The sequence below is a fragment of the Panthera tigris genome, chromosome B1 (genome assembly GCF_018350195.1).
Source record: "Panthera tigris isolate Pti1 chromosome B1, P.tigris_Pti1_mat1.1, whole genome shotgun sequence".
In the NCBI taxonomy this organism is placed as follows: domain Eukaryota; kingdom Metazoa; phylum Chordata; class Mammalia; order Carnivora; family Felidae; genus Panthera; species Panthera tigris.
In genome coordinates this window covers 23,034,334-23,060,924 of record NC_056663.1, presented here as the reverse complement: position 1 = coordinate 23,060,924, position 26,591 = coordinate 23,034,334, and the positions used below count along the sequence as shown (strand labels likewise).

The following is a 26,591-nucleotide window of genomic DNA, read 5'->3' as shown; positions in this document are numbered from 1 at the left end:
TTGCATAATCTTGTCAAAAACGAGAGCTCTGTATAAACCACAATGACCAAACATCTGCCTCTCTCAACTGATAGAAGTGACTGTTCCTTTCTTGATCAATTTTATATTTAGTTTTATTTTGTTCCTTTCACCTTCCAGGCAGAAATTATAAAGATGCCTTACCACAGGATTTTTCCTGCTTCTGAGAGCCCTGAATCCAGAATAGAACCATACTTCCTTGAATTCTCCCTAAAAGATTAAAAACAAGCGTTAATGCTTTAACAAGCCCCTTCTAACATTCTCTTACTTAGATTACCCACAATGCCTCATGGAATGAGGAAGGAGTGTTTGCAATGAGCCAATAAACCCAACTCGATTTGGCTTCAATTGTGTTTAGATGGAGAACAGTAACGGAAAAAGAAATTCCACAAGGGTGAGCTGAGACCCTCACCCTTGGACCAGGACTTGAGACTCAGTAATTACGTACACATTGGAGGCCCTAGAAACAAAAGGTTCGAAATGTCACCCCGGCCACGGATGAGAGGTAAGTTTTACTCTGTACTGAGTTCTGATTAATATTTCATTGTGATTCTTCTGCACCAGATTTATTTTCCTTTCTCAGGAATAAGTTCTTTTGCGACTTTTTGGTTATATGATCAGGTTTATATTGTATTCTTGGTGAATTGTTTTTCTGCCCTGTGGCATGTACTTTCATGGTCTGCTGGTGTAGTCCGTTCGAGAACAGTCTTTGAGGAGGGTCTGGACAGAGACCTGATAAGTCTGTAAGTCCACCCTCGGGCCAGTGGTGAGGAACGGGGAGATCAGAAGTTGCCCTCAGCCTGGCATTCTTTGGGTAAAAGTTGCTTTAGGCCAGCATTTCCGGATGTTGTAGGGGGTTCTCCCTCAGGCTTGTGAGAAATGATTTCTTTAGTTTCATGTGCCCAGAGTCAGTTTTGTCCGGCCCCTGATCAGTGAAGTTCCTCAAGCACCGACCCCACTCACCGCGAGAGTTCTCACGGGGACGTCTCAGTCCGAAACTGCACATCTTTCAGGCCAAACCTCCTGTTTCCTTTATGTTTTCTAAATGCATACTTATCCTCTGACTGGTAGTATTTTGCAGAGGTAAATTGGAACTGCAGTGACTGTTGGGGGGAACTTCTGACTTAGCAAGATGTTTACTGGGTAGCTCCTTTCCAACAAAAGGAGAACAAACAGTCATGGGGAGGTTGTCTTGTGTAGAAAAGCGAGATCATTTTATTTCATGTCGAAGATTCCTTTTATGTTTCATTTCTATACTTCGGGGTTCCACAATCTCTGGATTTTAAATTCTACGGCTTGATAAAATTGCCAAGGCCTTTCTCTTTTCTGTGTGTATATGTCAGATGGGTTTTCCTGCATCTAAACTTTGTCTCCTCTCTTGCAGATAGGACACTATTAGCTCTTCACGGTGACAATTCAATATTTGTCCACAATTGGTTTCTTTGCACTTTTGGTTTATTTATTTATTTCTGAGAGAGAGAAAGAGAGAGACAGAGAGAGAGCGAGCATGCACATGTGCTTGTGAGTAGGGGAGGTGCAGAGAGAGAGAAAGAGAAAGAATTCCAAGCAGGCTCAGTTCAGAGCCCTATGCGGGCATAACCTCATGAGCCGTGAAATCATGACCTGAGCTGAAATCAAGAGTTAGTCATTAACCAACTGAACCACACAGGTGCCCCATGCACTTATTTTTCTGTTTCTGTTCCTCTTTGTCCCTTTTTCTCCAGCTGGGAAATTTAAGAGTAACAGATTAGACTGTGTACACTCCGGGAATATCTAGTGTAGAGAAACAGTACCATTTTGTTTTTTAAGAAATAGATACGTTATTGTTACATTTATTCTAAAAATTGTGGTGGCTGAAAAATGCATTGACTTAATAGCCTTCCTTACTATAATTATGAAGTTTAAAAAAAGACCTCAGTTGCAATACGAGAAAAGACTTTTTGGCATTATTTAAAGCGTTTGCAGGGGTGCCTGGGTGGCTCAATTGGTTGAGTGTCTAGTTCTTGATTTTGGCTCAGGTCATGATCTCAAGGTTCGTGGGATGGAGTCCCACACTGGGCTCCATATTGAGTGTGGGGCCTGCTAGGGTTTCACTCTCCCTCCCTTTCTTGCCCTTCCCCCACCCCCATCTCTCTCTCTCTCTCTCTCTCTCTCTCCATCAATAAATAAACTTAAAAAAAAATAAAGAATCTGTAAAATTCAGTTTACCAATAAAAATAACATCGACACAATATTTAGATTTATACAAGACCAGAGTTAAGTGTTATATAGTTTAAATTCACTAAACTGATTTCATGAGTTAAGTAAATTATAACTGTTTTCATGACTTTTTAAAGAATTGAATAATATAAAAACATATTTAAATAAATGAAATGATAATAATGGATGTCTTTCTTAAAGTTTATTTTTATTTATTTTGATAGAGACACAGAGAGAGAGAGCGTGCGCATGAGCAAGTGGGGGAGGGGCAGAGAGAGAGGGAGGCAGAACCCTAAGCAGGCTCCACACAGTCAGTGCAGAGCACGATGTGGGGCTCGAACTCACGAACCCTTTTTAGCGGGGTCTTTGTCCAGTTTTGGAATCAAGGTAATGCTGGCCTCGTAGAATGAGTCTGGAAGTTTTCTTTCCATTTCTATTTTTTGGAAGAGCTTCAAAAGAATAGGTATTGACTCTTCCTTAAATATTTGTTAGAATTTCCCTAGGAAGTGCCTGGATAATTTTGAAGTAAGTAACAGGAAAATACATGGATCACTGAAAGAATTCTGCACCACATTCCAGTGTGGCAGGGATTTTTCCACAGCACCAAATATTTCTCAGACAGTAGCAGGGTGTCCTAGAATTTAACTCTGTGGATATTCTCTATCAGGAGATAGTTGATGTGGGAAACAAAGACAGAAGGAAATGGCAGATAAATTAAATTTCCTTATAATCTGCAGATCAATGACAAATACTTGAGGCAGGCAGAATATAATATTTCTCCAGGAACTCCCTACCCTCTTAAGGTTAATGTTTTGCTAGAGGGAGAAACAACTTTAGCCTGACAACAGCTAGGCCTCTGGGATCCTGTGTCTTCTTTATCATATGAAAATCCTTTGGGGAACCTCCCTTTTGCCTTTACCTCTCCCAAATCCACTGTACGTAGTCTCTCTTCCCAACCCCCGGGGCAGCTCTTCCTACCTATGGGTCCTGTCCCTGTGCTTTATTAAAACTACCTTTTTACATGAAGAAGTCTCAAGAATTCCTTCTTGGCTGTGGGCCCCAAACCCCCACCACCACTCCAAAACCACATCAATAGTGTCAGATCCCATGGGTTAAGGGCTCAGTCCTACAAGACTGCTTCTCTTCCCCTATCACCCCACCAACTCCAGTCACAAGGCCAAGTTAACAACATCTGTGCTTCTGCCCAACTGGTTGGAGGTTTCAAGGACCCCCTCCTTCGGGTCGAATGATTTGCTAGAGTGACTCACAAGACTCAGAGAGACATTTTACTTCCTAGATGATCAGTTTCTTATAAAAGGATATAACTCATGAACAGCTGGATGGAAGAGATGGATAGGGTGTTGTATAAGGAAAGGGGGGTGGAACTTCCATTCCCTTTCAAACTATACCATTTCCCTAGAATCTCCACGTGTTCACCAACCCAGAGCTCTTTGAACCCAGTCCTTTTGGGTTTTTATGGAGGTTTCATAGCACAGGCATGATTGATTCAACCTCTAGCTCCTCTCCCTTCCCTCTAATCATGTGGTTAGTTCCCCTGGCAACCAGCCCCGTCCTTGGGTGGAGTCCAAAAGTCACCTAATTAACATAATAAAAACATCTTTCTCACCCTTGCCACTTAGGAAATTTCAAGGGTTTTAAGGAGCTCTGTGCCAGAAATGGGGATGAAGACCAGATATACATTTTATATTATAAATCACAATGTCACAATTGCTAAACATAATTTAAAAATTTGGAGAATAGCTATAGATGAGCAAAATATACACTATTTACCTTAGTAAATATATGTAAAGTAAGACATTAGCACTCATGAAATAAAGATAGCTCAACAGTTCTTGCTTTTCTGTCTTCTATTTTTCTCTTGTGTCTGGAGAAAAACATAGTTACTTTGATTAAATATGGTAATTAACACAAGTGTTTGAGTATTCCAGGCACTCCAATTACAAAGATGTATAAACATACAAAATAATGCGTGTGATTGTCTGCTTATTAACAGTTATTATAGTTGATCAATATGGTGTATTTATTATGACATATACAGTGTCTTATTTAATATACTAATATTTTAAAGCTACAGCTTTAAGTTTCACAGACTTATTAATTTTTTAATCTGTGAATGCCTAAATACATATATAGTAATATAATAGGAAAAGATAAGACTCAGTAGACAGAAAGGAAAAGGTTTGGACCTGATGTTCCTGGGTGGGGAAAAACATATTCTGGAACAATGCTGGGAGCCTCTTACCGCCGCAAACTCCCTCAGGCATATGGGTCCTCTTAAGATTGTAACAGACACCCGTCTACTCCCCCTCAGCTTCTTCTCAGGAATTTGACCATCAGAATACCTAATTAAAATAAGTAAAATAAGTAATAAGTTATATGGTGGATAGTATGACCATAGCCTGACTCCTCCCACAATGAATTCCAGCCAATCAAGAATGACAACCCAGCAGCTACAGTGATCAAGCCAATAGGGTAGGACCTGAGGAGGAACAAGGGCAAAGGGAAGGGGCCCGCCCAAATCCTATAGAACAAAGTCCCTTGCCTATAGTTGGGGGCATCTACATTTTAATGCCCCCTCTCTGTAAAGAGAGCTTTCCTACTATTCTCACTTTCTCATCTTAAATCTAACAAACTTTTGCCTGCTGCCCATTTTATTTTGTGTCCACCTCTTCATTCTTCAAAGCGGTGAGACGATGAACGTGGGTATTGACGTAAAAAAATCTTGCAACAGTAAGGTGTGTTAATAAATCCTTTACTACATATTGTTTCAAGAATAATGCACAGAAAGCCTAAAATTATTATTTTAATCTCTATCTATAAAATCACCATGTTATTTAATGCCTAGATTAGCACTTAAGTTTTGTCACAAAAAATGCTTTTATAGTCTCTCAAATAATTTTTGAAAAGATTACTTATATTTGAAAGAAAAGTTAAGTTCTTAGTAATCATCACTGTTTGTTGCAGTGTTTTGACACAATTACCTATAAATATTTTTGTCTTTAGATACTTATGACTTGTGTGACTTTAAATAAGCAACTGTGAACAAAATGTATGGAAGCAAAGAGAAAACAGTGATTACTGTTGACTAGGAGTTGGGAATCATAACGGAGATGATATTTAAGTTGTGCACTAAAGAATGAGCAAAATTGTGAAGTGCAGGGAGGACAGACAAGTTCATTCCAGAAAGATGCAACAGTGACAAAGGCAGGAACACACAATGTGATCTTCAATAACATCCTTCTAAAGGAATTTAGAAGACTAGATATCCCTTTGTGCATTTTAAAGTAAACATCAAAGTTTTCATTACAAGCTTAAAATACAAAGATGAAAATTTCCATCAAGTTATAAATATTGACATTCAAAAATTAAAACTGTCATGGCATTCTTTTAAATATTTCTGAAGGAATGGAAATGATAGCTATCCATTAAAAAACAAATGCACACACAAGAAGGAGCTCTTCTTTTTAACAATTGCTTGTTTTATATTATCTTTTTATCCTCCTGAGTTTGCATTTCCATTATGTTGCTTCCAAGGGATTTGAAAAATAATAATTTTTTATGGAACTTATTATTAAAAAGTAAATTTTATATTGAAATATAGCATATATACATAAATCACAAAGTTATGGCTCAAGAAATTTTTACAAAGAATACACACTTGTGTAATAACCAGCACTCAGAACAGGAGGAAATTGATCATAGACTATTTCCAGTACTCTAGCGCCCTGTTGAGCCCTCTTCTACTATCCTGACTTCCAACCTGAGATATTTAATATATTAGCCAACAATGGCCAGATCATATATAAAAATAGAACTCTGACCTACAACCTGTAGCAATATGTCCAGGAAACCAACCCCTTATATGTAATAAACATCCCAGGAAGCCAGCCTCGACCTATAGGAGGTCAGACTGCTATCGCTAGTCAATCCAGATATCCCAACAATAACTTCTTTAATGGTTAGCCCCAAATAGCCAAGACTTGATAAAAAACTGACAGCTACCTAGTTTTTGTCCGTTTCCAACTTAGACCAACTACAGAGAGCCAAATATGCTGCCCTAGCCAATCACATAGATGCCCTCCTTCTATTTAGTCTAACTACAGTTTCCTCCAAGCCAATAGCTTCCAATTGGGGGGTACCTAACATCTTCCCTTTTTTCTACATTAAGGTTTCCTACTCCCTCTGCCTGTATTTAAGTCTGTCAAAACTCAAGTGAGGGTGGCTTACTCCCTTGCTATAGCAAGCTCAGAAAAAAATAGCCTCTTCCTGTTCTCATTTGGTTGATGTTATCTATCTCCACACATCCAAATACATTAGCTTTGTGTCTGGATCCTTAGATTGTAAAATTCATTCACATTATGTATAGATGTCATTAGTTCATTTTTATTGATCTATATAGTATGACTGTATCACAAGTTATATATCTGATTAACTGTTGTTAGATGTTTGGTCTCTTTCCGGCTTTGGGCTTTTATGAACAAAGCTGCTTATACGAATTTATACATGTCATATGGTGAATTTATGTCTATTTGGAACTGCTGGTGCAGTTAGCTTTAGTAGACACTGCCACTGTTACAAACTGGTTCAACCAGTTTACCCTCCCACTGGCAGTGTAATCAGATAGACTTTTATCCTAATTTTTGTTTTGCTTGAAAGTCTTCTCTGCCAAAAAGAGTTGTGTGAATTGAAATCTGATTTAAACACACTTCTGACCATAAGGCTGTATTAAAATTTATGTTTTGCACTGAGTCATCATTAGTTATGAGTTGTACCCAAATTGATCAAAATAACAACATATATTATGAAGTTGAGAAAATAGTAGTAAACATGAAAAAATGAAAAGCAAAAGTGTACTGGGAAAGAATTACTTATAGAAATGGTTAAGGTTTTTAAAAATTACTTTACATGTCTATGGATGAATATTAATTATTGCTGGAATGAGATAATATTCAGCATTATTTTATTCTTATTTTTAAAAAAGAATGTTTATTTTGAGAGACAGAGACAGAGAGCACAAGTAGGGGAGAGGCAGAGAGAGAGGGAAAGAGAGAATGCCAAGCGGGCTCTGAGTCAAAATCAAGAGTTGAATGCTTAACCAACTGAGCCACCCAGTGGGCTCTTACTCTTACTTTTAATTTTTGTTTGTATTAGGTGTTAAAGAACTATGATCACAATGAGGAGACAAGAATAGGAGTCTGTTATCACAATATCACTCAATTTTTGAATTCCTTTTGAGTAATGGGCCAAAACTTATGTAGCGTTCTATTCCCAAAACAATTTTTAAATGATCTATACCTAGGCACATTTCTAAATAAAAACTGCCCTTGGAGTGAAAAAAAATAAAATAAAATAAAATAAATGATCTGTACCTGACAAGTGGATTGTGCCCTCTTTCAATATTATTGAAAGCAAAAAACCAGAAACCTCTGATTAACAAAAGGATTTTTGTCTAAGACATTAAAATCACTCACTTTTCAACACATATACAAATACTTAGGATGTTCCTTTGGCTGCCCTGGAGGGCTTTTTGTTTTTTTGTTTTTTGCATGTTTCTTTACTTGTTTAGAGAGAGAGAGGGCGAGCACAAACGCTTGAGTGCCTGCTTCCCTCCAAGCAGGGGAGGGGCAGAGAGACAGAATCCCAAGCAGGCTTTGCACTGTCGGTGCAGAGCCCAATTCTAGACTCAAACTCACCAACCGGGAAATAATTACCTGAGCTGAAATCAAGAGTTGGGTACTTAAGCAACTGAGTCACCCAGGAGACCCTGTTTTGTTCTGTTTTGTCTTTTTAGTCCCTTGTGGGGGGCAACCCACCTAGACATACTAGTCAGGATGGGAGGGAGAGATCTCTTTCTTTAGCTAAGATAGAAGGCCCTTGTCCTAACAAAGCTGGGCAAGAAGAAGAAGAGTTAGCCTGCATTTCAGCATTTTTTCCAAGTCCATTAATTTTAGAGAAGAACACAGGATTTTTGAGATTTTGGAAATGGCTTCTCTTAATAAAACCATTTGTCTATGTAGTCCTTGGTGTGAACTCCAGTTTGAAGGCTACTATATTAAAGCAGGGATAAAGGGTTTGACTTGGCTCTAAGCCATTATCCAGAGTTTGGACCTCCTTTGAAACCTAGGGATGAGCTACTGAAAGTATGTGGACTAAAGACAGTGACATGCTTAGTGTTGTACTTCAGGGAATAAACAGAGAATGGCTGAAATCATTCATGCATTCAACAAATGCACTATTTGGTGTAGTGTGTACTCATAAAGAAAACAGTCTCTGCCTTCCTGGAGCTTACATTACAATGGGGAAAGGAATATAAAAGCATAATGCCAGTTAGTGATAGATAACTATAAAAAATGTGAAACAGGGATTATTCTGGACAGTGCAGGTAAAAAGCCCTGTCTTACGGAGCTTACATCCTAATAGGGGAGACTAGAAATAAATGAATCCATAGCATAATTTCAGGTAATGATGAGTGCTATATGAAAAAGTTAAGGGTGTATGTATGTGTGTGAAGAGTAAGGAGTTTAGTTTTTAGAAAGCGTTGTCTGAGAAATGAGGTTAATGCAGGCAGGCTGGGTCCTGCAGGATGAGCCCGGAGGGTCCTTGGCTAAGTGCGGCAGGATAGAAATCAAACTGTGAGCCAGTAGGAAGTGAGAGCAGGGTTTATTGGAGATATATAGGGAGTGCAGGAACGGACAGAGTGTCCAGGAGAGTCAGAAGCAAAGGAGAGAGTCTCTTCTTTGCTTGGGGTCTGGGGTTTTTACTGATGATTGTGGTCTGGTGCACATGTCCTCTCTGGCATCCAGGAACTGGTCTGAACAAGGACAGGGGCCATGTGTGCATCATAAGTCACAGATTCCTTGGAGCCAGAGGGTTTTGGCATTGAGATGTCTAGCGCCAGTGGTCCAGAATACACACATGATGGTCTTGCCGGGTCATTCTTACCCAGTCATTCCTGAGATGTCATCTATTGGGCTGGAAGGCTCCAAACGAATCATTAACTCCTTATTCCTTATGAGGACATATATTAAGGCGCGTGTGTGTGTGTGTGTGTGTGTGTGCGCAGATCCTGGCACAAGAATAGAAATAGGTAAAGGAGCTAAAAAAACAGTTTTTTCCCCCGTCATGGGGTCCCTTTAGTTTCCCTATCTCAAGATGATAGTTTAGGAGATCTGAGCCTTGACCTGAATAAAATGATAAAGTTTGCCATGTGGACATGTATCTGTGTGAAAGTGTGAAGGAACAACAGTGGGAAGGACAGAGGAAGAGTATGCTTGACATATTTAAGGAAAAAAAGAAAACCAGCCTGGCTGAAGCATAGTCAGAAAGCAGAAGTAGAAATGAGTTTGGAAAGGCAGCCAGGAGGAAAGTAACATAGGGGCCCGAGGGCATGGAAAAGACTGCTTTTTATGCTGAAGACAGAGAAAGTACTTTGCACTGGTTTCTGTATAAAAAGGATCACTCTGGCTAATGTACCAAGAATAGAATGCAGGAAGGCAGGATTAAAAAGTTTTGGATTAGGTTGGTAGAGGAGGAAGGTAAATTTATAAACAAGGGGAGAATGGACTAATAATGGTGTCCTGATGCCTTTCTAATGAATGCAAGAGTTACAAAATGAAAAGCAGAAAACAGATTCTTAAGACACTTTGGAGGCTGAGTAACTTGGAAACCAAGTATGGATGGCAGTATGGTTGGAGAGAATGAGGAAAATGGAAGGCCACTCTGAGGCTCTGAAAATTGGTAATTAGGAGGATTGTGGTATCATCAACTAGATCCCAAGACCTGACCTTTACTGCTCACCCGCTCCTACTCACCGACCTTTGTCCTACATTTTTCCTTAAGCGTTTTTTCCTGCTTTATCTCTTAATTCAGGCAAAAGGAAGGCAAAACCACCCCTCAAGCAGTTCTGACAGGACCTCCAGCTAGCCCAGACCACTCCCACCGCTTTGAGCTTAACTCCCTGACTCACCTGCTCAAGTGGGCAGTGCAGTGACCTCTAGAATAACCAATAATTACCTTTACCTCATTATAATATTAAAACCTCTGCCCAAGGAGGAGCACAAACCTCATTTACTTTACAATGCACGTATAATGCATGTTTCCTTAAGGTGCATGCATGACCTCATGCCCACATCTACATGCACTGACAAGGATCCCCTTTTAAACTATTCTCCCTAACCCTTGGGTGAGTGGGTGGCTCAGTCGGTAAGTGTCAGACCTCCGCTCAGGTCATATCTCCCGCATGGTTTGTTGGCTCAAGCTTCGTGTCTGACAGCTTGAAGCCTGCTGCAGATTCTGTGACCCCCTTTCTTTCTGCCCTTCCCCTGCTCGTGCTCGCTCTCAAAAATAAATAAACACTAAATTTTTTTTTTTTGAAAGGAACCCATACACCCTTGCTCAGAGTTGCAGCTTTGTTAGTTATTTCCTATGATTTCCTTATTTGTTGCAAATAAAATTTCCTTTGTGCAAAAATTCACCTCGTGTAGTCTCTCTCTGTGACTCGGCAAGGAGAGAACTCACATTGGTTTGGTTCCAGTGGTAGCATTTAGTTACAGTAATAGAAATTAAGACGAGTTTGGGAGAGAACAGGGCAGATGGTGGATTTTGATTATGTTGAGTGTATCTTGATATAGATGTTCAGCTGATATAGACCATAAATTTACTCCTGTCTCCAAATAGATAAAAGTGGAGGCCATTTTCACACATTTCAAGGAAAAAGCAAGGAACTATTCTTTTGCGAGTAATTACTATGGGCAAAAATGCTCACATAATAGTGGGAAATCAAAAGTCTGGGAGACAGAGAAGAGAGATTTATTCGTAAATACCTTTAAAAAAGGCAGCATAGAATTGTATATAATAATGGCTCTCGAGCTTGATTGCCCAAGTTCAAATTCCTGGTATACCTTTTTCAAATTGTGTGACTTTGAGTTGGATCTTCTGGTCTTAGTTTCCTTATGTGAAATTGTTACAATAAGACTTATCTGATAAGGTTGTTGTGGAGCAGTTCTTAATCTGGAGTCCATGAAATTTGGGGAAACTTGAAATGGAAAAAAATTAACCTTATTGGTACTAACCTCTCATGAAAAATCTTGTTTTCTTCAATTATAAAGCAGAAAGCAAACCATGGTGGTATTAACAGTACATACGGCTTTGTTTCCTGCAGAAATTACAAACTACAAATAACTTAGTATCACAGTGTTGCAGGATTTTTTTACCTGGGTACCTGGGGTTCTTTGTCTCACCGCCTGGAAGAATGAAGCCGTGGACACAAAATGAGTATCAGGCAAAAGTTTATTAGAGTGTAAGAAAGTAAGAGTAGTAGGAAAGCTCTCTTTACAGAGAGGGGGCATTTGACAGTAAATGCCCGCTACAATAGGCAAGTGTCCTTTTATAAGGTTCTGGTCAGCCCTCTCTTCTTTCCTGCCTCGTTCCTTCCCAGGGCCTACCATTATTGGCTTGAAACCTCTAGGTTCTGGGTCGTCCACTCCTGATTGGCTCGATTCCATCGTATGAGGGGTGGTCTATGGCTAGATCATTCCTTGTGGGTCAAACGTTTTCTAGTCTATTTATTTTTAGTTAGGTCTTTTGTCAAATTCCTGAGGAAAACTTGAGGGGGAGTAGGTAGTGTCTTTTACATTCTTAAGAGGAATCTTATGCCTGAGGGGGTTTGCTGCAGTCAGACTAAGCCCGGCATTGTTCCAAAATACGAGTTTCTCCCCATCCAGGGATCTCAGGTCCTTTCCCTCTCTGCCTACTGAATCCTATCTTTTCCTATGATAACAGTACAGTAGATTTTATTTTTAAGTAATCTCTACACCCAGCCTGGGACTGGAACTCACGACCTGGAGGTCAAGAGTCACAGGCTGTACCAACTGAGTCAGCCAGGTGCCCCCGTAGCAGATATTTTGAAATACTGTTTATCATCCTCGCTATTTCAGTATTACCATATTTACTAGAATTGGTGTTAGATACAGTCAGATTTGATACTATTGCAGAGTTTATTTACAGCCCTCATGCTACTTAGCTGGCCAAGGATCCTACAATTCTGTCTCTTGGTCAGTTACAATCACCCTGTGACGTCCGAATGTTTATACGGTGGTTCTTACATCTACCATTGCTTTCCAGTATTTCCCCAAATACAAATGTTGTTGACCACTGGGTCAAAAGAGGTGAATTGTTTTCATTTGGATAATGGTATTTCACTATACTTGATTCCTTTGTAATCTATGAATTTAATTTATGCAGTTAGAAATACTGTTTTAAGACTGGGCCCAGTAGGCTTCATCAGACTAGCAGAGGTGTTCATGATCCAAGAGAAGAAACCTTGCCATGGAATAAAAGGTACACCAGAACAGGACTTGGTGCATATCAGATATTCAGTAAACAGCCTGCTGCTTTGTTCTTAAAATGTTCAGAGAGCAGGAAGTGAATGAAGGGCTCCTCAGGCCCCTCAATTGGGGCTGCAGAAATAGCTGTGAAGTTGCAGGCGGCCACTATGCATCCAGGGGATTATATTCCGTGGATTATGTTAGAGGCTTGAGAGGGCTCAGTATGTGAGCCACAACTGTCTCAAAAAACGTCCCATGGAAACGGAGATGGCCCATGGGCGAGAGGGGCCGGGCAGGTACTAATTCCTTAAGTTGCTCCTCTATCGTCCAAAAGGCAATTAGGCCTGTCTGTGGCTTCTGGTAAACAGGAATTTAGTCCCGTTGGACTGAACCGGGCCCTCGCATATTCCTGGAGACTCGCACCGGCTTCAGTAACATGAGAGCATTCGGTCACCCGGCTGGAGAACGGAGCCCCAGCGCGGCGCGGGTCTCACGGAGAGCTCCGGCGCCCTGGGCTCAGCAAGGCGCGCACGAGGCCCCGGCTCCCTCGCCACGCCCACTTCCTGCCCCATCCCGGGCCTTTCCAGGTTCCCTCTCCGGTGAACCGGATGCTCTGTCAGTTTCCTCCTCCGCGTCCTCGGCGGCCTCCGCTTCCCTGGCGAAGCCGCAGGCGCCCACGAGGGCACAGGCCGGGGGCACCCGGCGGCTGGCCTGGCAGGAGTAGGACGCCGGGAGGAGCTGGGCGCGCACGGTTACCGAGCGTGGAGGAGACACTGCCCTGCGGCGATGGGTGCCAGGGGCGCTCCTTCACGCCGGAGGCTGGCGGGGCGGCGGCTGCGATACCTGCCCACCGGGAGCTTTCCCTTTCTCCTCCTCCTGCTGCTGCTCTGCATCCAGCTCGGGGGAGGACAGAAGAAAAAAGAGGTAGAATGAATCCCTTGACCTTCCGGGTGGGCCCAGGCTGGCTGGGGCGGGCCGGGGCGGCGGCGTTGCCAGGCAGCTTCTCCGCGTTGCTAGGCAGCCGGGCCGCTGGCTGGGGCGAAGGCGGCCTTGGGGCGCCCGCGGAGCGGTTGGGGGGCCTTGGGGCGAGTCCTTTTTGCCGCGCAGTCACGGATGTAGCGTTATCGTGGTGTTTGCTCAAAAACAGTACAGCATCGTCTTCCGCTCTGTGCTTTAGCACCGAACGCTTTCAGACTCACGGCGCTTTTGATCCTCGGAGGCCGAGGTTTGGGCCCTTGAGTCCCTGAAAGGGGGTGTGTTGGGTGTGAAAATACTCTTCAGGAATATTTGTAAACCTGTGAGAACTGTTTGTCCTTCAGGTTCAGTACCCAGCTCCCTTCGTTACTCGATTAAAGCGACAGCGGAGCGTATTGGGAATGTGTTTTAAGTTTGTATTCGTAATTACACATTTTTAAAGCTGTAGGTTTATTTGCTTACTTATGTTGAACTCCTTTGAGAATAAACTCACATTTTTTAAGTTATGTAAATTTGTTTGTGAAGTGAAGATCACCTGATTTCAACCTTGGTCCTCTAATGACTTCGATGAGAAGGTTGAAGTCACTATATTTAAAATAGTAGAGTTATTGGTGAATTTCAGTGATCCATCCTTCCCTTAGATACTCAATCTAGAAGGATCAGAAAAAAAATTCTTTAGGAAATGTGAGTAGTGTTTCGTTCATTATTTTAGTAAGAGTATTCGCTGTAGTTCAAGATAGTTTTTACTGGTGAAGTATTACACACACGTGCCTCAAAATCTAATTCGGGTTTAAAATATTACCACACGTTTCTTGATAGCTGAGTAGAGAGTAATGAAACAGCCTCCTGCGCAAAATAATTGTGATTCTCTTTACCTTTACCTGAAACAACTCTGAACTCAATATGAACTTCTTCCCTTTAGCTTTTTAATTTTATTTTTATTTTTTATTTTTTTAACGTTTATTTATTTTTGAGACAGAGAGAGACAGAGCACGAACGGGGGAGGGTCAGAGAGAGAGGGAGACGCAGAATCTGAAACAGGCTCTGAGCAGTCAGCACAGAGCCAGACCCGGGGCTCGAACTCACATACCGCGAGATTGTGACCTGAGCCGAAGTCGGGCGCTTAACCGACTGAGCCACCCAGGTGCCCCAGCTTTTTAATTTTAACATGAAAGCATGGCATACAGAATTCTTGTTGGAGTTCTGGTAACAGGTTTAGAGAAGAACTGTTAAAATTAAAACTGTATTTACAAGTATAAGTTAAAGGTACATTTTCTAGCATTTGGTATTTATAGACCACATTCCAAGAGTTTTAGGTGTCATAGTTTTTCTTGAGGGAGGGGATTAAAAGGTGGTTTTTTTTTTTTTTTTTTTTTTTTTTGCCGATTATCACAGCAGAGGGCAGTAAAAAATGATGAAGGATTTCATGGAAATTCTCATGACCACAGTAACTTTCAATTGGAAGAAAAAAAATCTGAACAGACTGAAAAGTGTGCATCTTCAAAGCGTCTTAGTATTTCCAATTGTGTGACAACTTTAACAGATGACAACACTGGTTACCTTAGTACGATGACAATAAACTAACATCTGTTCCATTACCATTTTTTATAAAAGACATTTTAAATGAAAAATTAGGGAGAAAATTGTTGAGGATTAGAAAAGGATATTTTCCAAAACCACTTTTGTTTTTCTTAAACAGGAGAGTCTAATACTACATCGTGGTATTGTAGAATGCCCATATTAAAGAAGAGGAAAATAACAAATAATTGAAGTTTTAATACTTTGCTCAATGAGTATACATATCTGGAATGTAATCTAGTTGGGTATCTGGTACTCAGTTCTCTGAGAATACACTCACATTATTTAAGTTACACAAATTTATTATTATTGTGAAGTTCAGAGCACCTGATTCAGTCTTAGTCCTTAATAACTTGGAGGCTGTGATCTCTTTAAATACTGGAAGAAAAATATACTTCACTGGAAATAGTGGAAAGTGGTTGGTCTCTCGTGGCATTCCAGGGTTGTTTTGAACATGTCACTTCATTCTTTGCTGAGTTTAGAACCTGATGCCCTTATAACGTTTGACACCGTTGAACCAGCAAGTATAGCAGTTGGAACTTAGTTTACTACAAAAAATGTTACTGACATAAATACTTGAGTTCACTTGACATTAATAGTGTATTCCTTCATTCTGGGGGTTGAAGTCTAAAGTTGAACCTGGAACCAAGAATGGACACTAGTTGCTTTTATGGAAGTAATAGTTATGACAGTAATAGCTATCACTGTAAGTTTTTGAGTCAGACAGGTGGTCCAGTTACAACTGAGTCACTAATTGTATGACATCAGGCAAACAACCTAACTTCCTTGAACTTTAATTTCTTTGTTTTAAAACACATATATAGGGGCACCTGGGTGGCTCAGTCGGTCGAGCGTCCGACTTCAGCTCAGGTCATGATCTCACGGTTCCAGGAGTTCGAGCCTCGTGTCGGGCTCTGTGCTGAGGGCTCGGAGCCTGGGGCCTGCTTTGGCTTCTGTGCCTCCCTCTCTCTCTGCCCCTCCCCCGCTCATGCTCTGTCTCTCTCTCTCTCTCTCTCTCAAAAATATTCAAATAAAAAAATTTTAAACACAGAATACCTACATCTCAGGTTTGTCAATGGGATTAAATAAGACTGTATATAAATTACTTAGTGCAGTGCCTAGAGCATAACAGATGGTCAGTACTAGTGGCTATTATTATGTGTTCTTCATTTAAATGAGAGCATTAGACATGATGAGATCCTAAAATGTGATAAAATATCATGAACCGTGAGATCATGACCTGAGCCAAAGTCGGACGCGCAACTGACTGAGCCACTCAAGCGCCCCAATCTCTACCCAGTTTTTATCTATTGAACAAGACTGCAGCTTCTCAAATTGAGAAGGGGAACTCTTAATCTTTCTTTCTGCCCATCTGTTTTCTTTTTTTCTTTTTTAAATTTTCTTTTAACGTTTATTTATTATTGAGAGACAGAGAGACACAGAGTGTGAGCAGGAGAGGGGTAGAGAGAGGGGGAGACACAGAATCTGAAGTAGGCTCTAGGCTCCAAGCTGTCAGCACAGAGCCTGATGCGAGCTCGAACTCCCAAACTGTGAGATCATGACCTGAGCCGAAGTCAGGCGCTTAACTGACTGAGCCACCCAGGTGCTCCTGGCCCATCTGTTTTCTAAGTGCTATTAACAGTGCTGGTTTATGGGGAACAACTATTACCATCCCTAGAACCTCATTTTTTAAGTAATCACTTGCCAATATAATATATATTTGGAGCTCTTACCCTGTATTTTGCATGTTGTATACAGAAAGGCTGGCTTTACATAATTTCCTGGGGAGTTGTACGTAGATTAAAGGAACATCTTGGAAAAATAGGATTTTTTGTTCCTTGGAAGGAACATCTTGGAAAAGAACATCCTGGAAAAATAGGATTTCTCTCAATACATAGCTATGGAAAACTTAAATATTCAGTTGGAATATTAAAATTTCAAAAGTGTTATTCAAAACAATAGGTAATATGTTTTTTCCTAATAATTGGTATCTGCCTGTGCCAGAAGAAAAAAGATCAACAATGAGGTTATGGAGTCCTTCAAAATCTATGATAAAAGAGTAGCACTCTGCAGCTATTAATGAACTGAAGAGTAAGAATAAAAGAAAGTCTTCACTAGTATATTTATTGTTATTAAAGTTTTGGTTGATCATCTAAAGATACGTAATTAGTTTGACATTTGGAGGTAAAGAAATTATTCTCCACTGCATGTTACCATGACCCGACTACCTATAGAACTCTAGTACCTTTAATGAAAAGGGGTACTTGAGTATAGGTTGAATAAATTGTGATGCTCATTTTATTAATGGAACTTTCTGTTGTTTATCTTAGGAGTGTATTTTTAGAGATGGCTTAACATTATCGGTATGATTTGACTCAACTTTTGGAAGTACTTTATTTCAGAGTCTTCTGTGCTTGGAAACAAAACAAACCATTGGGAAATTAGTTTATATGAGTATTGTGATAAAACTTAGGGTACAGAATTCATTGTAAATCATGGAATCTCTTTACTATTCATATCAAGTATTAAATTGAGATATCTTAGGATAACTCATTGAATTTAACAAACTTGGAAGGAAGTCTAAATTATATGACAAATGACAAAAAAAATAACAGTAGAACAGATAGGAGATAGAATGTTAGGCATTTCATGTACTTAGATACAATCTTTATAATATCTTTGCTTGATGGTTTGGCAGACAGCTTTGTTTGCCTTACCTTTATCTTTGCCGACAATACTTTGTTTTCATTTAGAGAAACTGGAACTGTCTTAAGCCCAAAACATTTTTCTTAGTCAGAGATTATATCATGATTATCTACTACCTTGCAGAGTATTGGTTTAGTAGTAAGCGCATAAATTATATGGGACTTGTGATAAATTTCCACTTCTTTTATAAAGGACACAAGGAAAAGAAATTGTCTCTTCATGTCTTCAGTATATGAATATGAGAATATGATGCTTGAGTTGCTGAACCCATCTTATAAACATGAAAGTATAAGGCTGGGGCAAAAACCAGTGGGTTCCTGATGTCAGGGTAGAAAAATGGAGAGAACATGGGTGCTTGATGACCTGACTTAACTAGCCTTGTAATTTCTCTAACTCTGGAATCCTTGTTATATGTTAATAAGATTTATATTGTTCATTTTGAAATGAATTTCTGATTTTTTGTATTTGAAAGCATTCTACCAAAGAAAGTCATCTTATTTTAAGGGTTTTACCCATGATTGTGATTTACCCAACTTGTAACTTTACAGTTTTACTCCAAAGACCTCTTTTTTTTTTTTTTAAATGTTTTTTATGTTTATTTAGTTTTTGAGAGAGACTGAGGGAGACAGTGCATGCCCGTGTGCATGGGAGCAAGTGAGCGGGGGAGGGGCAGAGAGAGCGGGGGAGGGGCTGAGCTGTCAGCACAGATCTTGAGGGGGGGCTTGCACCCCACAGACTGCAAGATCATGGCCTCAGCCACAGTTGGTCACTCAACCGACTAAGCCACCCAGGCACCCCTATTTGCCTCTATGTTGTGTTAGGAGCTTAACAATTACCTGGCTATAAGACCCTCTTTGTAAATTATATGTTAAATGTTAAAGGACTTTTTAGATACATATAGTTCTCCCTTATCTTTGAATGTTAACAGTCATTATTAGGAGTCTATATATGTTTTGGAAATGTGTTTGGAAGTGAATTTTCCATGTGTTCCTTTTATTAATGTAACTGTTTTTATTGTATGAATTGAAGTTCTCTAAGTATTATATATCCAAAAGATTGTAGGAAGGAAATTTGGGAATAAATTTATTATATGCCTTAAAAGCTTTTAGCCCAAGAAAGGAGAGAAATAATTAGTTATGCCTCAGATAGATATATTTGCTGTATGAGGTTTTCTATGTGAATGCTTTAAAAAAATACTTCTTTTGCTTTTGTGTATGTAATAGATTGGTACCTAGTTTCATCTTAAAGACTGCCGGATAAAATAGAGGAAGACACCTTTATTTTAAAAATGATCATATTTTAATAGTCTTTTGGTTTACATTTGAGTTTAAGATTAAGCAAAAGAAAAGTTGAGACCTCCAACCCCTCTCCCCCATTGAGGATATTGTGCAATGCAGATTGTTCCATGTTTTTTATTTGTTTGTTTTTTTAGCATTGGAGCTTTCAGAATGAATAAAGGATTTTTCTCCTGCTCAGGGAGGTGAAATGGTGTGCTCTATCTTGCTTTGTTTCCTGTACATTCTCCTCCTGGAAAGTTCATGGGGAGAAAGAGTGGCTGAATCAAGGTGTAATACTGTCCTAATGGTACTCTGTTTTAATTTAGCTTCCTGTTGACAGGTACATGAGTCACATGCTTTGATGTTGGAGTGTATTCCAAATCGTAACGAGAATAGTAACCATAGATGTTTTCAAAAAAATACTGCATTATGGGATATTAGAGCAGGAAAGTCAGTTTTCAGGCTAAATAACAAAGTTGGGACTAGAAGTTAGGTTTCCTGACACCAGAGGTTATATTTCCGTATTCTCATGTTCATTTAGGCTGTCAAGTTCTTCCTCCCTGCTCTCCCTTCACTACTTTCGTTATACTATTTTTTCCTGTGTCGTTTCATAGCTGATATTTTAACTCTGTAACTTCCTCTTCATGTTTTTTAAAGTCTGAAATGACTAAAAATTTGGCAGATGTAAAACCTATTAATACTACTTGGATTTGACTCCTTTGAGAACATGGTTTATAAAATTAAGCCATCTGTTTCTTTATGAAGCTTTAAATAAATGAGTTTAGGTTAAGGTAAACCTAAATCACAATAGTCAGAACTCTAAAACAGCGCAGGACCCAGACCAGTGCCTCCTACATACAGTCCCTAATAGTAAGTAAAGCATGTTCACATGTCTGTTTGGCAAAGCCAGAAATCTGGGCACATTTCACTTAGTCTCAAATCTTTACTTACATGTGACTTTTTCCACACTCCTTTCCCCACCCCAGCTAAAGATACCCTGAGACTTCTCTTGACCATGGCTATCTTTGAGGAGCACTGTTTACCTGCTGTTTCAATGCCATGGGGTGCATTCCACAGTTCTTTGCATGCTGGTAGTGCTTTTCCTGAGTGAGCCTTTGTCTAACTTTCCTGTTTGCTGTCTCCAGTGTTTCCATGCTTCTCTCCAGTGTTAACTTAAGTCAGTTATCCCCACTTCCCCATTTCAGATGAGGGACTTCTCTGTGCTCACACAAATGGAACTTTGTGCTTATTTCTTTATAACACTTCTGTGAATTGTCTCTTGTCTATCATTCTTATTATACAAGCCCTTTGAAGAGAGTTGTTTTTTTTTTTTTCTTCATATCTCTACCTGCATATTCAGGCATAGTGCCTTGCAGTTGGTAAAAGCTTAGTAAAGTTTGGTCAAGTTACTTAATCTCTCTAAGCCTCTTTTCCTTATCTGTAAAATGTAGACAGTATGTTAGTCCTTGCTGTAGAGCTTTACATGACTTAATCCTGCAAAGTACTTCGCAGCATGGTGCATGGAACGTAGTAAATGCTTAATGTTAGCTTTGGTGCTGATCCTGGTGAATGAATTGTAGGATGTATTATGGGTTGTTTTAAATGGATAGTACAAATTGATTTGGCATCACAAGAGAAAAGTTAAAAATCATAATTTTTCATAAATATTTTGTTTTCCTGTTTGACAAGTTATGCTACTGAATTGGCTCTAGAGAATGTCATTGCTTTCTTCACTGCCAGACATGAGTTCTTGTACTATTTGACTTACATAGCATTTTACATTGTTGGCTATTGCTCCCTCACCCTCCCCATCCCCAGCTTTATTGACATATAATTGACACATAAAATTTTGAATATTCAAGGTGTGCAACATGCCGACTTGATACACTTATATATCGGAAAATGATTATCACCATAGACTTCAGTAACACTCCCATCACATCACATGATTACCATTCCCTTTTTGTGGTGAGAACATTTAAGATTTATAACTTTCCAATGTGTAATACATTACTGTTAAGTATAATCACAATACTGAGCATTAGATTATGAGAACTTACCTTTTATCTGGAAGTTTGTATCCTTTGACCAATATCTTCCATTTCCCCCACCCTCACTCACTTCCTGTGACCACCACTCTACTCGGTTTCTACAAATTTTTCTTTGATTCCACATATAGGTGAAATCATACAGTATTTGTCTTCTCTCTATCTTATTTATTTCACTTAGCATAATGCCTTCAGTATCAATCCATGTTGTTGCAAGTGGCAGGATTTCTTAGTTTTTCTGTGAATGAATAATATTCCGTTGTCTGTGTGTGTGTGTGTGTGTGTGTGTGTGTGTGTGTATGTGTGTGTATGATATGGTTTATATATGATGGATATGCATTTTATATATATGCCATAGTTTCTTCATTGTCCTGTTTCAGTGAACACCTACATTGTTTTCATGAGTTGGCTATTGTAAATAATGCTGTTATGAACATGGGGTGCAGATATCTTTTTGAGTTAGTGCTTTCATTTTGTTTGGATATGTTCTCAGAAGTGGAATTGTTGGATTACATGGTAGTTCTATTTTTAATTTTTTGAGGATCCTCTATTCTGTTTTCCATGGTGGCTATACCAGTTTATAGTTCCACCAGTAGTGTATGAGGATTCCCTTTTCTCCACATCCTCACCAGCATTTGTTATCACTTGTCTTTATTTTTTCTAGTTGTATACAGAAATCAGTGACATACGTCATTACAGAAGTTTAAGATGTACAGCATGATTATTTGATTTACATATATTGTGAAGTGATTACCACAATAGGTTTAGTTAACCTCCATCTTCTCATATAGATACAGTAAAAAGAAAAGAAAGAAGAAAAGAAAAATATCTCTTTTTGGTGAGAATTCTTAGGACTTTTAACAGTTTTCTTATACATCATACAGTAGCATTAGCTGTAGTCATTATGTTGTACATTATATCTCTAGTACTTATATATGGGAGCTCGTACCTTTTGACCATAGTCCTCCAATTTTATTTTTTAATTTATTTATAGAGAGAGAGGGAGAGAGAGAGAGAGAGAGAGGGAGGGAGGGAGGGAGGGAAGGAGGGAGGGAGAGGGAGAGTGGGGCAGGGAGAGATAGAGAGAATCCCAAGCAGGCTCCATACTGTCAGCACAGAACCCAGTGTGGGGCTGGAAACTATGAACCGTGAGATCATGACCTGAGCTGAAACCAAGAGTTGGACACTCAACCGACTGAGCCACCTAAGTGCCCCCATATTCCTCCAATTATTCTACTCCCCACTCTGCCTCTGGTAATCACAAGTCAAGTGTGATCTCTTTTTCTATTTATTATTTTTCTTAGATTATACATATAAGTGAAGTCATACAGTATTTCTCTTTCTCTGCCTTATTTTACTTAGCATAATGCTAAACATAATTTTACTTAGCATAATGCCTTTAAGGTCCATCCATGTTGTTGCAAATGGTAGTATTTCCCAATTTTTTTTTTTTTATGGGTAATGTTCTATTCTGTGTGTATGTATATACATATGTGTGTGTGTGTGTGTGTGTGTGTCTGCCAGCCACAACTTCTTTATTTAGTCATTTATTGACGGACACTTAGGTTGTTTCCATGTCTTGGTATTGTAAATGATGCTGTTATGAACATGGCATTGCAGATACCTTTTTGAGTTAGTGTTTTTGTTTTCTTTGGATACATACCTGGAAGTGGAATTGGTGGATCATATGGTAGTTCTAATTTTATGCTTTTAAGGATCCTCCATTCTGTTTTCCATAGTGACCGTACCAGTTTACAGCCCCACCAAGAGCATATCTATGGGTTCTTTTTTCCATGTGTTTGATAGGCATTCTAACAGGTATTGTTTTTTTTTGTTTGTTTTTGTTTTTGATCATGGCCATCCTAACAGGCATGAAGTGATAACCCATAGTGGTTTTGATTTGCATTTGTCTGATGACTCATAATGTTTATCTTTGCATGTACATGTGCCCTTTTGTGTATCTTCTTTGGAAAAAATGTTCAGGTTTTTTGCCCAGTTTTTTTAATAGGATTTTTTTTCTATTGAGTTGTATTGATTATATGTTTTGGAGATTAACGCCTTATCAGATACATAGTTGCGAATATGTTTTTCTGTTCTGTGGATTATCTTTTTACTTTTTTGTGGTTTCTCTTTGCCGTGCAGAAACTTCTTAGTTTGGCATGGGCCCACTTTTTTTTTATTTTGTTGCTTGTACTTGAGGTATCATAGCCAATCATTGCTAAGATGCATGTCAAGGGCTTTTTGTTCCTATATTTTCTTCTAGGGGTTTTGTGGTTTCAGGTCTTACGTTTAAGTGTTAATCCACTTCAGTTTTATTTTTCTGTGGTGTAAGATGGAAATCTAGTTTCATTCTTCTACATGTGAATATTCAATTCCCCAGCACCATTTATTGAAGAGATTGTGTTTTCTCCACCGAGTGTTCTTGACTCTCTTAGTTGACTTCAGATGCTTGGGTTTATTTGTGAGCCCTTGAGTCTGTTACATTGATATATATTTGTCTGTTTATATGCCAGTGCCATACTGTTTTGATTACTGTAGCATTGTAACATACCTGGAATTAGGAAGTGTATTGTCTCCTACTTTGTTCTTTCTCAGGATTGCTTTGGCTATTTGGGGTCTTTTGTGGTTTCACATACATTTTAGGATAGTTTGTCTACTTCTGTAAAAATGCCATTGGAATATTGATAGGGATTGCATTGAATCTATACATAGCTTTTGGTAGTATGAACATTTAATAATCTTCTTCCAATCCGTGATCATGGGATACCTTTCCATTTATTTGTGTCTTCTTCAGTTTCTTTCAGTCTTGTAGTTTTCAGAGTACAAGTCTTTCAACTCCTCGGTGAAGTTTATTCCTAGTATTTTATTAAAATTATTGTAAATGGAATTGTGTTTTTTTATTATTTTTTTATTTTTTTAGATTATTTAATGTTAGTGTATATAAATGCTTCTGATTTTTGCTTGTTAAGTTTGTGTCCTGTAACTTTACTGAATTCACTGATTTAGATCTAACAATTTTTTGGTGGAGTCTTTAGGACTTACTATGTATAAAATCATGTCATCTGCAAATAGAGACAATTTTACTTCTTCCTTTTGATTTTGACACCTTGTATTTCTTTTTCTTGCCTGATTGTTCTGGCAAGGGCTTTCAGGCCTATTTTGAGTAAGAGTGATAGGAGTGGGCACCTTATTTTGTTCCTGATCTTAGAGGAAAAGCTTTCAACCTTTCATCATTGAGTATGATACTAATTTTGGGCTTATTATCTAACACCTTTATTATGTTGAAGTATATTTATTCTATACCTAATTTTGTAAGAGTTTTTTTTATCATGAATGGATGTTGAGTTTTGGCAAATTTCTTTTCTGTGTCTTTTGAGATAATGGTATTTTTCATTCTATTAATGTGATGTATCACAATGATTGATTTGTATATGTTGAATGATATTTGCACCCAAGGTATAAATTTCACTTGATGATGATGAATGATCCTTTGAATGTGCTATTGAACTCAGTTTTCTAGAATTTATTGAGAATTTTTTCATCTGTATTCATCCGGGATATTGGTCTGTCATCTTCTGGTAGTGTCCTTTACTGGCCGGTATCAGGGTGATGCACGCCTTCTGAAATGAATTTTAGATTGTTCTTTCTTTGAGTTTTTGGAAGACTTTAAGAAGCATGCATTAATTCTTTAAATGTTTGGTAGAATTCACCAGTGAAGCCATTTGGTCCTGGGCTTTTCTTTGTTGGAGATTTTTGATTACTGATTTAATCTCCTTACTAATAATTGGTGTATTGATAATATTTTTTCCTGATTCAGTATTGGCAGTTTGTATATTTTTAAGAATTTTTCCATTTCTTCTAGGTTGTCCAGTGTGTTGGCAATGTAGTTGCTCTTAATAACCTCTTATGATTCTTTGTATTTTTGTGGTGACTGTTGTAATATTTTCTTTTTTATTTGTAATTTTGTTGATTAGGGTCTTCTGTCTTTTTCATTGGTTAATAAACCTAAAATTCTGTCAATTTTATTTTTTCAAAGAACCAGCTCTTAGTTTGGTTAATCTTTTCTATTGTTTTCCTGTTCTCGATTTCATTTATGCCTATTCTAACCTTTATTATTCATTCCTTCTGCTAACTTTGCATTCAGTTTGTTCTTTTTCTAGTTCTATAAGGCGTAGAATTAGGTTGTTATCTTGCTGCTTTATATAGATGTTCATTGCTATGAATTTCCCTTTGAGCTGCTTTTGCTGCATCCCATAATTTTGGTTTGTTGTGTTTCCATTTACATTTGTTTGAAGATACTTTTGCTTTTGGTTTATTTTTTGATACATTGGTTGTTCAGAGTGTTAATTTGCAAATATTTGTGAATTTTTCAGTTCTTGTTACAGATTTCTAGGTTGCTGTGATTGTGATCAGAGAAGGTACTTGGTATGATTTCAGTCTTCTTGAATTTGTGAGACTTTTTGGGGGCCTAACATAAAGGTGTATCCTAGCAAATGTTCCATGTGTGCTTGAGAAGACTGTGTAGTCTGTTGGCAGAGTGTTGCACATCTGTATATGGTTGTTAGTTAGCATCAGTTGGTTTACAGTGTTTTTCAAATCCACTGTTTTCTTACTGATTCTCTGTCTGCATGATCTATCCATTGTTTAGTGTGGGGTATTAACGTCCCCAACTATTATTGTACTTACGTTTATTTTTAGCTCAGTTTTTTCTTTGTTTAGATGCTCCAATATTGGGCATATATTTACAATTGTTGTATATTTTTGACTTATTGACCACTTTATCATTATATGGCTTCCTTATCATTGTATACCATTTTTAGTTTAAAGTCCACTTTCTAATAAAGTATAGCTAACCCTCCTTTCCCCCTCCCCCTTTTGCTTGTATATCTTTTTCCATTCCTTCATTCTTAATCTCTATGTGTCTTTAAATCTAAAGTGAGTCTTTTGTAGGCAGCATGTTGTTGGATCTTGTTTTTTATCCATCAGTCATCCTGTGTCTTTTTTTAAAATTTATTTGTTTATTTTGAGAGAGAGAATGTGTGAATGGGGGAGAGCAGAGAAAGGAAGAGAGATCCCAAGTAGCCTTGTGCTGTCATTGCAAAGCCTGATGTGGGGTTTGATCTCATGAACTGTGAGATCATGACCTGAGCTGAAATCAAGACAAACCTTGTGTCTTTTGATTAGAAAATTTGTTTACATTGAAAGTAGTTATTGATAAACAAGGGCTCATTATTGCCATTTGTTAAGGGTTTTCTGGTTTTGTATATCCACTCTTCCTTGTTTCTTGTCTTTTTATGTGTTTTATTGTCTTTTGGTGTCAGTATGCTCTGAGTTATTTATCATGTTTTTTTGTGTAATTGCTATAGATTTTTCCCTTTTGTTACTTCGAGGCTTACATACAATATTTTAGAATTTTGTCACTCTATTTTAAACTAAAGACAACC

General features: G+C 38.6%; 1 protein-coding gene across 1 annotated transcript in view; it reads left to right on the top strand.

The window, feature by feature from the left end:
- The first annotated feature begins 372 nt into the window (after positions 1-372).
- TUSC3 (tumor suppressor candidate 3) overlaps positions 373-26,591 on the top strand; it is a 270,582-nt gene continuing 244,363 nt past the window's right edge. The window contains exon 1 of the mRNA XM_042983058.1: positions 373-523. The gene's annotated coding sequence lies outside the window, so the exon portion shown is untranslated. The remainder of the gene's footprint in view (positions 524-26,591) is intronic.